Below are 14,184 nucleotides of genomic sequence, written 5' to 3' on the forward strand. Positions count from 1 at the left end.
TAGATCTAATCAAATATCCTTAGATTAAAGAATGATTTACCTTTGGGGTGCTTGGGTTAAGCATCTTCCTTCAGCATGGGATAGAGCCCCACATTGGGCTCCCTGCTCAGCGGGGAGCCTGCTTCTCCCTGCTCTTGTGTTCTCCCTCACACAAGCAAATAAATAAACAAAATCTTTAAAAAAAATTTTTTTTAATCTTTAAAATCTTTAAAAAAAAAAAAAGAATGATTTACCTTTTTAACTAAGTTCACTGAATTTTGTCCAGAAAGCATCCCTGAAATAAAAATTTTGAGAATGTGATACCTTCCATTTATTTTCCAGATTACTTCCAAAAAAAAAGAACCCATAGCAAATGAGAAAAAAAAGGCAATAGCTATTTATTTGTATCTTTATTCACTCAACCTTTACTAAACATCTGCAAAGAACTGTTTTTGACATCATGTAGAATAAAAGAGTAAGTCATATAAGCATATCTAAAATCTAGTGAGGAAGTTATATATAAACAACTAGTCAGAATAAAATATGTGGTATAAAAGAGATAAAGAGGAGGAAACACAGGAATTTGAGAAGTAATAAGAGTTTCTTTCCAAGAACTGATGGAAGGAAGGTTAGAACTGAACCTTAAAAAACTGTTACAATTTCTATTTCAAAAAAATAGAAAAAAGGGGGAGATGATTCAAAACCAAAGAAATACCCTGAGCTGTAAAATACTAACTTTAAGAACAATGGCTGCTCCTCATTTAACTGGAGTAACAGAGGCTAAGAAGGCAAATCAGGTGAAAAACAGTTTGGCAGTTCCTCAAAAAGTTAAACATAGAATTACTCTATGACCCTACAATTCCAGTCCTAGATATACACTACACGGATTGAAAATAGGTGTCCAAATAAATAATTTTGTACATGAATTTTCATAGCACTATTCACAATAACCAAAAGGTAAAAACAACCCAAGTGTCCATCAACAGACAAACTGATAGACAAAATGTAGTATATTCATATAATGAAATATTTGGCCACAAAAAGGAATGAAGTACTGATACATTCTACAATATGGATGAACTTGGAAAACATTATACAAGTGAAAGACGCCAAACACAAAAGGCCACGTATCTCATGATTCCATTTATATGTACTATCCAAAATAGGTAAATCCCTAGAGACAAAAAGATTAGTGGTTGCCAGGGGATGGAGGGAGGGAAAATGGGTAAGGGGTCTCCTTTGGGGATGATGAAGATGTTTTGGAACTAGACAGAAGTAATGGTTGCACAACATCGTGAACGTAATTAATGCCACTGAACCATACATTTCTAAATGGTTTATATGAAGTTGTATGAAGTCCTCTTCAACTTTTAAAAAAATATGTAGGTATGGGGTCTGTGGTAGATACAACAAATGCTTACTAATACTCTTCCCAGTCCCCAGACGTTTATATATTCCACTCACCCTGCAGTTAGGCAAGGCTATAGATTGTGAGCAGAAATGACACATTCCACTTCCAGGTCAAAGTACTTAAGAATGAGTGAGAGGGGCACCTGGCTGGTTCAGCATGCAACTCCTGCTCTTGGGGTCCTGAGTTCAAGCCCCACGCTGGATGTGGAGCTTACCTTAAAAAAGAGAGAGAGAAAGAGAAGAGGAAGAAGAGATGTGCATATCTCTCTTCTCTAACCACAAAGCTCCAAAGTCATGGGGCAGAATGGGTCACTGAATAAACTAGTGCCTCCCTATTGATCCATGCTGGACATGTTGCAGGAGTAGGAAATAGACTTTTATTGTCTTAAGCCAGGAGGTTGTTACTGCAGCATAAGCTAAATGCCCTTTGACAGGATCAGATCTAGGAAGGCCAGGAAAGCAATATGAAGAAATTTGAATCTTATTCTGAAGGGCAGTGTTTTTGAGGAAATGAGTAACATGATGTGCATTTCTTTTTTTTTTTAAGATTTTATTTATTCGGGATGCCTGGGTGGCTCGGTTGGGCAGCTGCCTTCGGCTCAGGTCATGATCCCAGCATCCTGGGATCGAGTCCCACATCTGGCTCCTTGCTCAGCAGGGAGCCTGCTTCTCCCTCTGCCTCTGCTACCACTCTGCCTGCCTGTGCTCTCTTTCTCTCTCTGACAAATAAATAAATAAAATCTTTATAAAAAAAGATTTTATTTATTCATTTTGAGAGAGAGAGCATGAGAGAGAGTATGAGAGAGAGCATGAGCGGGGGTGGGGGGCAGAGGGAGAAACTGACTCCCCACTGAAGAAGGAACCCAATCCCAGTACCTCGAGCCAAAGGCAGATGCTTAACTGACTGAATCACCCAGGTACCCCCACGATGTGATTTGAGGAAAAAATTCTGGAGGTAGTGTGCAGAGTAAGTTAGAAACAAAGATGGTCTTCAGCCTTGGAGTTCATTAGAAATTGCCTGAGAACTGTAGTCATCTCCCAATTTTTTTATATTTCTAAAGAATAAAATATGTGTTCTCAGGGGGAAAAATCATCTGAGGAGTTTGTAAAAATGGAATGCTGTAGTCCAAGGTATCTCCATAGAGATTCTGATTCAGAATCTCCAGAGGTAGGGTCTGGACACTTAGAACTATAAAAAGTTCTATGGGAGATTCTAGACTACAGGTTAGAGTCAAGGGGAAGATGTCTACTAATTCAGGGATGACCAATGTTACATGCTTAGTGGATTCAAATAAACAGGATAATAGAATAACTATTTTCTTGACAAATAGTTTAGGGAGTTTCTGTTAAAATAGTTATGAAAAGGTTACTCACACTAACATTTGTATAGTCATGGTTATGACTTTGAAAATGTAAACACCAGTTAGATGAGGGTGACATTTCATATGTGTCTACTCTATCACTAGCTGATAGCATACCCCAGCATCTCTGATAGGCTGGGAAACATGGCTGACGTATTATAGTCAAAGGACTGGAAGGCCAAGCTCTTTCCAGCACTTACATCCATCTTACTCTCCTTTTTTTTCTTTTCTTGCAGGATAAACTAGCATTCCATCCTGTCTGTAGTTCCCTCCTCCTCACTGGGTATCTAACTCATCAACCAACTTTCAAGTCATCAAGACTTAAAGAGCCAGTATTTAAGTGCTCAGAAAGTCTGGGTTACAGATACATTGGAAACTGTCACTCTAAACTTCGTGTGTGTGTGTGTGTGTGATTTACTACCAATTGTGATTTATTAAGAGCCTCAACTTTCCAGCATACAGATTTTTTTTTCTTTTTTTAAGATTTTACTTACTTATTTGAGAGAGAGAGAGAGAACATGAGCCAGAGGGTGAGGCAGCAGCAGCAGAAGAAGCAGACTCCCTATGGAACAGGGAACCCGACATGGGGCTCAATCCCAGGACCCTGAGGTCATGACCTGAGCTGAAGGCAGATGCTTAACTAACTGACCCACCCAGGGGCCCCTAGCATGCAGATTCTGATAACTGTGAAGAAACAGATCTTTTGCCAACCAAAATTCAGTTTTGCAAAAACAAATTTTCGGAGCATCTCAGGAAAAAATGATCTCTGATAAACAAAGAGCATTGAAGTTGAATGACAAAAAGTAACTTTGCCATTTCTGAAACCCTACTGAAAGGTGCAAAAGAAATTGACAGGCTTCACTAAAAACCTCCTCCCAATACTGACTAATACCCAACTGTCCTTTTTACTTATTCTTAGTGATTTAGATTCTTTTCTTGCCTTCCACAGCAACTCTTGGACCTCCTAGACTGATCTCTTAATTGTTCATCTCATTGTCTTTTTCTTCTACCTGATTGGAAATTTCACATTTTTTTCCTTCAAACTCTTCTATCAAACTCTACATCTTAACACTGGCTTCAGGCAGTCTATGCTCTAACTCATTAATAACTTGTCATTCTGCAAAAATGTCAAGAAAGCTAACACTTTTGATAAGCCCAATTTGAAGGTCACCTCTTCAGCAAAGCCTTCTCCTACCCCTAGGCAAAATGAATTACTCCCTCTCTTTACACCAGGCACAGTTCACAGCCCATAACACCTGTTCACAAGTACTGTTCACCATGCTCCAATCTGTTGATTCTGCTAGAATGTGCAGCCCTTAAAGGTATATCCATCTTCAACATCTAGTAAATGGCAGGTACGCAATAAATAGCTATTGCAATACAGTAATTTATGGATTTTTAAAAATATTTTATTTATTTTAGAGAGGGAGAGTGAGTGCACAAGTGCAGAAGGAGTGGGATGGAAAGGCAGAGGGGAAGGGAGAAGGGCAACTAGACTCCCCGCTGAGAACAGAGCTCTACCAGGGCTTATTCCTGAGATTCTGACCTCAGCTGAAACCAAGAATTGGACACTTAACCAACTGAGCCACCCAGGAGCCCCTACAGTAATTTCAAAAGAATATACGGTATTAATATTTGACTGTGTAATCATTAGCTAAGTAAATAAAGAATGTAATGAGAAACCTAACCCACTAGAAAAAATTACATAAACTTAAAAATGCACCTGGGGACATTTTTAATCTTAAAAGATGATTACTTTTTAACCAAACACTCCCAATCTTATCCAAAGGTACATTCTTCTTAGTCACTTACACATATGCAAATTCATAATTTAAAAAGCTAATTCACTTTTGAATCATCTGCTTACCCAAGCAGGCACCTGAACAGTTTCCTTAGAATACAGAATATATTTGTTGTTGCTGTTTATTTGTTTTATTTATTTATTTGACAGATAGAGATCACAAGTAGGCAGAGAGGAAGGCAGAGAGAGAGAGAGAGAGGAGGAAACAGGCACCCTGCTGAGCAGAGAGCCCAATGTGGGACTCCCGATCCCAGGACCCTGAGATCATGACCCGAGCTGAAGGCAGCAGCTTAATCCACTGAGCCACCCAGGTGCCCTGTTGTTGCTGTTGAAAATAACCAAAAATAAGGGGCACCTGGGTGGCTCAGTGGGTCGGGCCTCTCTGCCTTCGGCTCAGGTCGATCCCAGGGTCGGGGATCGAGCCCTGCATCAGGCTCTCTGCTCTGCGGAGAGCCTGCTTCCTCCTCTCTCTCTGCCTGCCTCTCTGCCTACTTGTGATCTGTCAAATAAATAAATAAAATCTTAAAAAAAATCAGTTAAAATAACCAAAAAAAGCAAAAAAAGAGATTTTTTAAAAAATATATCACCCATATAAAAATGTTAGTAATGGGTAGCCAACTCTCTGGTAATTTTTTTCAGAAATGTTAAATGATTAATGAGTGAGGAACAGAAAGACACTCCTGAACACTAACTACTGCACAGCTACCTGAGGGTATTAAAAGGCTGAATAAAGAATGTTCATTCGTATACAGGGATTTAAGCACTGTTATGGGCTTTTTGTTTACTTTAGTTTTGGTTTGATTTTCTTTTTAAAACTATGCCCTAATGCCAAATCTTACATTTTTTTTTCTTTTTCCTGTTGAACTGATGCTATGTTAAGATATAAGCACAAACATCTCATAAGTGTTTTAAATCCATCCAATTGTTTGAGAAGGCATACGTGCTGGGCCAATGAAGCCAAAACATTAGAGCTAGGAATTTTGATGAAGATAATAATTGCTTACAGACCAGCTTGTTTTAACTTGCTGAACAAAGAACACAATTTTATACCACATTTTCATCACAGGCTTCTTCTCTGCATAATCACTACTATAATGAACACTTTTAAAAGGGAGATTATCTACAGGTTAAAGAGTAAGGAAGTTATCAATTAGATTCCATCATCTTCAAAATTTCACTTACTCAAACTTTACATTAATTAAAAAAAAATTTTTTTAGCTGGCCTAAGCACTGTTTAGAATCTTTACAAACCATTTATTTAGTATGCATAGCATAAATCTAAGAACAAAGACACTTAGTTAATTTCTAAATAACCCTAGATGTCTCTATAGCCTAGGACATGTCAATAATTCTTTTTTTTTAAGATTTTATTTATTTATTTGACAGAGAGAGAAAGAGAGAGATTACAAGTAGGCAGAGAGGCAGGCAGAGAGAGGGGAAAGCAGGCTCCCTGCTGAGCATAGAGCCTAGTGAGGGCTCGATCCCAGGACCTTGGGATCATGAACTGTACTGAAGGCAGGGTCTTAATCCACTGAACCACCCAGTTCAATAATTCTTTGTGCCTTTGTTTATTTCTAGGACATCCCTACACAGTAAAACAGTTTCATCTTTCTTACATCTGAAAGCTGCACTCAGGCTCTGTGCCTATGTCAGGAGTTACTCCCTCTCCCATTAAGTTACTTTCATCACTGGCAGACCCCTGCAATGATTCAGTCTTCAACCAATATTTGTTACAGACCTACTTACTCTGTGACAGGCAGTGCAGGAGAGGTGCAGATGAGCTCTGTCTCTAAGAGGACAGTAATACTAGTTCCTGACTAACTGAGAGGATTGTCTCAGTCATTCTGCTTGTTTCACCCAACTTTGGATTTCCTATTCTTTACTTCCTCTGGAATACATAGCTGGAAGTCCTAACAATTAAGGTGGTGTAGATCCACAGAATAGGGCTGAGGCCATCGGTCAGTAATCAGATTGTTACTGGGCCAGGCAGTCTGGGAGCCAACATCGTTTCAAGACAGAGATAAGAAGTCATGGAAGGGACCAACGTCACCAATTCACAAGACCAAGATAATTCTTTGTGCATGATACAGTGGTGACCCTAGCTTTGCTGAATCATTTTGCCCTTATAACTCCAGCCTCTAAGACAGAACCCTCTGGATGCTGGACTCTGTTAACTCTTTATTCCCTTAATGCAGGCGACCATTCATCTCAGCACATAAGCCTTCAGTATCAGTTGTGTAAAAGCAGGACCATGTCTTCCAACTATGTCTGAAACCTTGTGAATTACAGAGAGAAAGGGAGGGTAGGGAATGAGAGACCTGTGTTGTCCAGAGTATCAAGGGGACAGATTCTAATGGCAGACCTTGAATTTGAGACTCCAAACTTTGGACATGAGCTTATCGTTCTCGATCTATCCATCCCATTGGTGTTTGCATGCCAGTCTCCTGTACTCTCTGTCTCTGATGTGTTGCTTGCTCTAATCCTTGCCATTCAGAAGTCATCTTGTTCTGATCCATGGCCTTGTTCTGATTTTGGATCAGAACAAGAGGACCTAAATTTGCTCACATGTAACTATAGTAGGTATCTCAAGTTATTATATCTTTCTGTATCTCAAATTTCTCACCTTTAAATTAATACATTTGCCATCATATTCCCTCAAAGATACATTTATACTTAATTGAAATAACATGCATTCTGGGATCACAATAAAGCTATAATATGTTCCTGTATTCCTAACTATGTAGTAAGTATTAAAAACATTTAAAATATTAAAAAACAAATTGACTTCCTAAAAAGAATAAAAATTTTGAGTAATTAATTTTTTAGTTTTTATTTATTTATTTGACAGAGAGAGAGAGGCTATAAGCAGGGAGAGGGGCAGAGGGAGAGAAACCTGGGATCATGACCTGAGCTGAAAATAGATGCTTAACCAACTGAGCCACCCAGGCCCCAATTATATACATATATATTTTTTAAAGATTATTTATTTATTTATTTATTTAACAGACAGAGATCGCAAGTAGGCAGAGGCAGGCAAAGAGAGAGGCGGAAGCAGGCTCCCTGCTGAGCAGAGAGCCTGATGTGGGGCTCGATCCCAGGACCCTGAGATCCTGACCTGAGCCGAAGGCAGAGGCTTTAACCCACTGAGCCACCCAGGCACCCCCCCCAACTATATTTTTAAAATATAATATCTACCTCACTTCCCCAAATATTTCTGTAATGTTATATGAAAAGAAAAAGAAAAATATTATAAGTAAATGAAGTAGAGCATACTCTTTCAAAGAAACTCAATAATGGGTTCTGTTTCTTAATGAAGAGGGATTTTAAAAAGGTTAAAAATTATCCCATTATTAATCTTATGGGAAAAGAATATTCTAATTACATTGGATTAACTCACTTTAAGGCTTTGATGTCTCTACTAGTGAATTACTAAAGCAGATGCATTTTTTTTAAGAATTTAAAGACACAAGGATTTTCATTGTGCGAATACAAAGAGTAGACTCTAAAGTGTTATTTATAAAGTATGCTTCAAAAATTTAAAAGAGTTAAAGGAGATTCCTCATCTCAATTCCTAGGAGATGCTGTATCTGGAAGGGTAAACAGAAGCAAATAGTTTTCTGAAATTGAGCCAAGGCTACATGTCAACTGCCTGGCAGGAAATGCTTTTGGAGGGCCTAGATAAACACACCATCATCTTTTTTAGGAAAAATCTTCTCTTTTAGATTCTTACAGAGCAAATGTACTGAGTTTAAACTAGCATCATAAACACAATAAGAAAAGGATTTTTAAATTGTGGTACCTATAGGATCTATGTCAATTAAGTGATCTGTCCTTCACTTTTAACATACATGAACCTCACTGTTTAGCAATCATAGACTCAATACATGCTTGCTGAAATTTGTGATATATTAAACCTTATCTTTCCATTAATTTTCATTATGAATTTGGGGAAGCTTTATCTTATGAGACATTTTCATTTAGCACTAGCTCTTCCTGGCATCCTGGGATCGAGTTCTACCTACATCAGGGTCCCTGCTTCTTGGGGAGCCTGCTTCTCCCTCTGCCTCTGCCTCTCTCTCTCCATAAATAAATAAATAAAACCTTAAAAAAATAAAATAAAAAAAAGAAAGCAGTAGCTCTTAATATTTTTGTATTATATGATGATATTTTCTTGCATTTTTTTTAAAGATTTCATTTATTTATTTGACACAGAGAGAGATCACAAGTAGGCAGAGGCAGGCAGAGAGAGAGGGGGAAGCAGGCTCCCTGCTATGCAGGGAGCCTGATGCGGGGCTCAATCCCAGGACCCCATGATCATGACCTGAGCCGAAGGCAGAGGTCTAACCCACTGAGTCACCCTGGCAACCCATTTTCTTGCATTTATATAGCAAAGTGTTTTTCAAAATTATTTCGTATCCATTATGTTAATTTTCATTTTAACATCTCATTTTCTAAGTGCTAGCATTGAGACCAAGCTAGGACTTATAAAATGAGATGTTAGTATAAAAATTAAGTCAAATGGGCACCTGGGTGGCTCAGTGGATTAAAGCCTCTGCCTTCGGCTCAGGTAGTAATCCCAGGGTCCTGGGATCGAGCCCCACATCGGGCTCTCTGCTCTGCGGGGAGCCTGCTTCCTCCTCCCTCTCTGCCTGCCTCTCTGCCTACTTGTGATCTCTGTCAAATAAATAAATAAAATCTTTACAAAAAATTAAGTCAAAGATTACATTAGTCAGAGGACCACATCTAAAACCAATTAGTGTGAAATATTTTCAAGCACATTTCCTCTGTCCATGCTATGCATCAGATAATGGACCCCCAAATCCAACTACAGTATTTACTAAAATCATCCCTTGACCTCACCTGACTTTTATTTTCTTAAACTACAAAAAGGATGATGAGGTTCTAGCTGTTGACTCAGAACACCTACTATTAGCTAGAAAGATCTTCTGCCTTGTGTCAAGCCTCAACTTTGGGGTCCTTCTTCACATTCTAATGCCATTACACACAATTTCCAATATCCCCCCAACCTGCTCCCTCCTTTCCAAATAGGACTTTTTTGCCTTACTTACTATTGGGCTCCATAGGGAAAAAAAATATATAGAAACTTTGTGTGTAGACCATTTTATGTTCTCTCCACAATGTGAAGAGGATGGTGTATGACGGGGAAAAAAAGTCACAAAACTGAATGAAGGATACAAATATTTGAATGTAAAGCGCTTATTTTAAATAATACAATTACCCTATTATCTCTTAAAATTTTAAATGTATTTCTAATAGGATACACCTGTAATTATAATTAGGTAAACTTACCATAGGCCAAGGAATATAACTAAAGTTTACTCTAAAACTGTTATAATTCTAACCCTGAAAATGTGGCTTCCTACTCAATTGTGAGAGCTTCCTGAAATGGAAATACATCCCAACATCAATACAGAACAAAGACTTAATGCATGACAGCTGAATGAATAAAGGAATACTGACAGAAATAATAAATTTCATCCTAAGAGAACATATAAAAGTAAATTTAAGAGCATCAAGATTTGCATTTTGTGGGACGCCTGGGTGGCTCAGTTGGTTGGGCAGCTGCCTTCGGCTCAGGTCATGATCCCGGCGTCCTGGGATCGGGTCCCGCATCAAGCTCCTTGCTCCGCAGGGAGCCTGCTTCTCCCTCTGACTCTGCCTACCACTCTGCCTGTGCTCGCTCTCTCTCTCTCTCTGACAAATAAATAAATAAAATCTTAAAAAAAAAAAAAAAGAATTGCATTTTGAAAGGGTAGGAAGGGGGGCGCCTGGGTGGCTCAGTGGGTTAAAGCCTCTGCCTTCGGCTCAGGTCGTGGTCCCGGGGTCCTGGGATCGAGCCCCGCATCGGGCTCTCCGCTCTGCGGGGAGCCTGCTTCCTCCTCTATCTCTGCCTGCCTCTCTGCCTACTTGTGATCTCGGTCTGTCAAGTAAATAAATAAAAATCTTAAAAAAAAAAAAAAAAAGAAAGGGTAGGAAGGATATAACATTGGAAAGAAACAGAAAGATCTAAATATTTTTAAAAAGCTGTTGCATCTGTCAAGATATATTGTATCAGTTTTTAAGACATTAAAACTGTACATAACAGACAATTTCAGAATGATGGAGTAAGGAGATTGGCATGAATCATCTGTCCAAAGCAACAATAAAACTACAAAAAAAATAGTCAAAATAAGCATATCAGCAATTGGGGGGGGGCAGAAATTGACCAGAGGTGTACAACAGATTGAAAAGCACTTATTTTATAAATAAATAATAAAACTGCTGAACTTCTGTGAGGAAAGTGGGGATCTGAGACATCAGAGACTATTCCCATTCCCTATCCCTGACCCCAGCGCCAACACAGTAGTTTTGTTAAGACAGGACAAGCCATGAAGACCAACAGTTCTGCACCTGGAGGCAATGACTTGATTTGGTATCCAGGGTATTGTCGGAAACAAGTGACCTTAGAAAACAAATGGTAAACAATCGGGAAAACTCAACATCACAGCTGGCTGAGACTATAGTATTGGTTGCAGCAAGCAACAGACCAGCCATAAATTTAACGATGGGATCCAGGAAACAAGCTCATCATAGTGGACCTTGATAAGCTCTCACGCATGTATCCTGGGTGGTCTGGAAGTTATGTATGGGTCCTAGGTATGCAATGCTGGAATGCGAGGTCTTGCACACAACAGAAAATAAAAATCGTAGCAGGCTTGATGAGGTGTTCCCCAACCTGTACACAGATCATTTGGCGAACCACTTACGTAAACTTGAGTTAGGCAAAGATTTCCTAGCTACTGAAAGCACAATCCATAGAAGAAAAAAATTAAGTAAATGGACTTCATCAATAGTTAAGATGTTTGTGTTTCAAAAAAAACCATTAAGGCAATGAAAGACATGACACAGACTGGGAGAAAATTCTTATACATCACACAGGTGATAAAGAATTCTTGGTCAGAACAAGAACTCATCATTATAACTCAATAAAAAAAAAGGAAGCCAATTTAAAAATGGGCAAATGACGAGGCACCTGGGTGGCTCAGTGGGTTAAAGCCTCTGCCTTCGGCTCAGGTCAGGATCTCAGGGTTCTGGGACTGAGCCCCGCATCGGGCTCTCTGCTCAGCGGGGAGCCTGCTTCCCCTCCTCTCTCTCTGCCTGCCTCTCTGCCTACTTGTGATCTCTCTGTCAAATAAATAAATGTAATCTTTAGAAAATAAAGTAAAATAAAAATGGGCAAAAGATTTGAACAGACATTTCACAAAAGAATAGGAATAGGAATGGCTAAAACTACAAGAAAATGTGCTCAATATCAATAATCATTATGGAAATGCAAATTAAAATCACAGTGAGATAGTACTTCATACCCACTAGAATGACTATAATCAAATGATAACAAGTATTTAGGAGGATGTAGAAAACCAGAACCTTCGTACCTCACTTATGGAAATGTAAAATGGTATAGCCACTTTGGAAAACAGTTTGGCAGTTTCTTAAAATATTAAACATAAATTTACCATTCCACTCAGCAATGCCACTCCTAAATATCGCCCCAAGAGAAATTAAAACCTCTATCCACACAAGCCCTTGTACCCAATCTTTCTTCGCAGCACTATTTGTTATAGTCCCCAAGTGGAAACAATGAAAATGAATCAACTAGTGAATAGATAAACAAAAGTAGTATATTCATATAATGGAATATTATTCAGTCATACACAAGAGTAAATTACTGATACCTGCTACAACATGGATGAGCCTCAAAAATATTATGCTAAGTGCATGCCAGACAAAAAAATTCCCATATTGCATGATTCATTTATCCAAACTCCTTAGAAAAGGCAAATTCATAAAAACAGCAAGCAGAAGAGTGGTTGCCTGGGTCTAGAGGCAAGAGCTGAGACTAACTACATATGGTAGGCACAGGAATCTTTTTCAGTTAATGAAAATGTTCTAAAACTGGATTGTGGTGATGTTTGCAAAATTCTACAAATTTATTAAAATTTATTGAGCTGTACCCTTAAAACAGGTGACTATAATGTAACATAAATTATACTTCAAAAAAGTCTTTTTTAAAAACTCCACATAGATTCCAACTATTTGTATCTACCAAAATTACCATTCCTTTAATCTCTGATAGTTTTTTAAAATGACAAAACTTTTCCCTAATCATTCCTGCTCTGCAATCAATTTTTTAACTTCCAAATTTTTAACAGGCTGTGAAAGCTAATTCTCAGAACTTTGATCCATTCTCTTTAATCCATATAATCAAGATGACAATTTTGATAATGAGTTTCTTTCATTCCCCCAAAACCCAATGAGTTGATGTAATCAGGCAGAATGAATGATCTAATGACTCAGTCTATAATACTACTTTACAAAGCTGTAATGATTCTAAAGCTCCCTAAGTCTGCTGAAGAAATAAAAATACCACCTGTCAAATAAAATGATTTATACATTCTCTGGTATGTACAGTATAAATCATTGTCTAACTCTGGCATGATACCCACTTTTACATCATAGGCGTTTAACCCTTTTTTGCCTCTTCATGTAGAGAAACATAATTTACATTTGCTGGTCACTAAACTTGTTTTTTTCTCCTCAAGAAGTCCCAAATACAGTATCAATCTCTTTCCTCAGATTTCAGGAATAAAGATGTCCTCCAACCCATCTATTCCCCAAAATACAACCTAGATAATGTCTATGTGTTCTTTTTAATGTATCTACCCTCATGAAAAGAGAAATCATGGAAGACTTACACCAATAGTTCCTTTTTCCATTGATGATCAGATACATTTCTGATCATATGCCCTCCCTCTATTTGCTGTTCCATTTCCAAGTCTCACTGGTAGCTTTAAGAAGTGCCTGGCTTAGAGGCACTTGGGTAGTTCAGTTAACCACTGGATTCTTGATTTTGGCTCAGGTCATATCAGGGTCGTGAGACTGAGTCCCATATCAGGTTCGGTGCTGAGTGCAGAGCCTCTCCTCCTTCTTCAGTCTTATTCTCTTCAGTCTTATTCTCTCTCTCTCTCTCTCTCTTTCTCTCTTTCCAAAAACAAAACAAAAACCATTTGAAGAAGTACCTGGCTTGGGCTGTGTTTGATTCACAAAGGGTGGGGTGGTAGGTCATGTTTCATCATCATTCCCATCGAATCTTAAAAAAGAGAAAAAGGATTCTCTCACTCTGTGGTTTATGGTTCAAACCTTGAAATTATTTAAAAAAAAGTGTATAAATATAAAAATAAATGCAAAGATTTAATTTCATGTCAGTCTTTAGGTTTTATTTCATTCCAAGCATCTTCTTTCTCATATATTTCTAAATGTTAGATTCTGGGAAAGTTGTTATAACTGAATGTTCATTATATTCATTAAAGTATGTAGGTAGACTTTTTTTTTTTTTGAAGAAACCAACTCTTACCCAGCCTAACAGGGATCTATTTAAATAAAAAATTAAGTCAGTAAATTCAACACATGTTTATTGAACACCTACTGCTTAATAAGCCCTTGTTATTTAGGGAAAATTAGGAACAATTTCAACCTTCAAGGAGTTCATAAGCTGTTGGGGGGAAATGAAACATAACTACATATAATTTAAATCACATTGAGATAAGTACCTCAACATAAAAAAAAAAAAAA

General features: G+C 38.1%; 2 protein-coding genes across 5 annotated transcripts in view; both read right to left on the reverse strand.

The window, feature by feature from the left end:
• DENND2B (DENN domain containing 2B) overlaps positions 1 to 14,184 on the reverse strand; it is a 173,187-nt gene that overhangs the window by 156,069 nt on the left and 2,934 nt on the right. For 2 of the 3 annotated variants that reach the window (XM_082683040.1, XM_082683042.1), the window contains exon 2: positions 13,632 to 13,702. The gene's annotated coding sequence lies outside the window, so the exon portion shown is untranslated. Of the gene's footprint in view, positions 1 to 13,631; positions 13,703 to 14,184 lie in introns of those variants that run through there. The other variant, XM_082683047.1, reaches the window with a different exon arrangement.
• The window catches only part of LOC309840722 (uncharacterized protein C11orf16), a 94,067-nt gene that overhangs the window by 60,362 nt on the left and 19,521 nt on the right, over positions 1 to 14,184 (reverse strand). The window lies entirely within an intron of this gene.

This window comes from Mustela nivalis (genome assembly GCF_964662115.1).
Source record: "Mustela nivalis genome assembly, chromosome: 9".
Classification (NCBI taxonomy): domain Eukaryota; kingdom Metazoa; phylum Chordata; class Mammalia; order Carnivora; family Mustelidae; genus Mustela; species Mustela nivalis.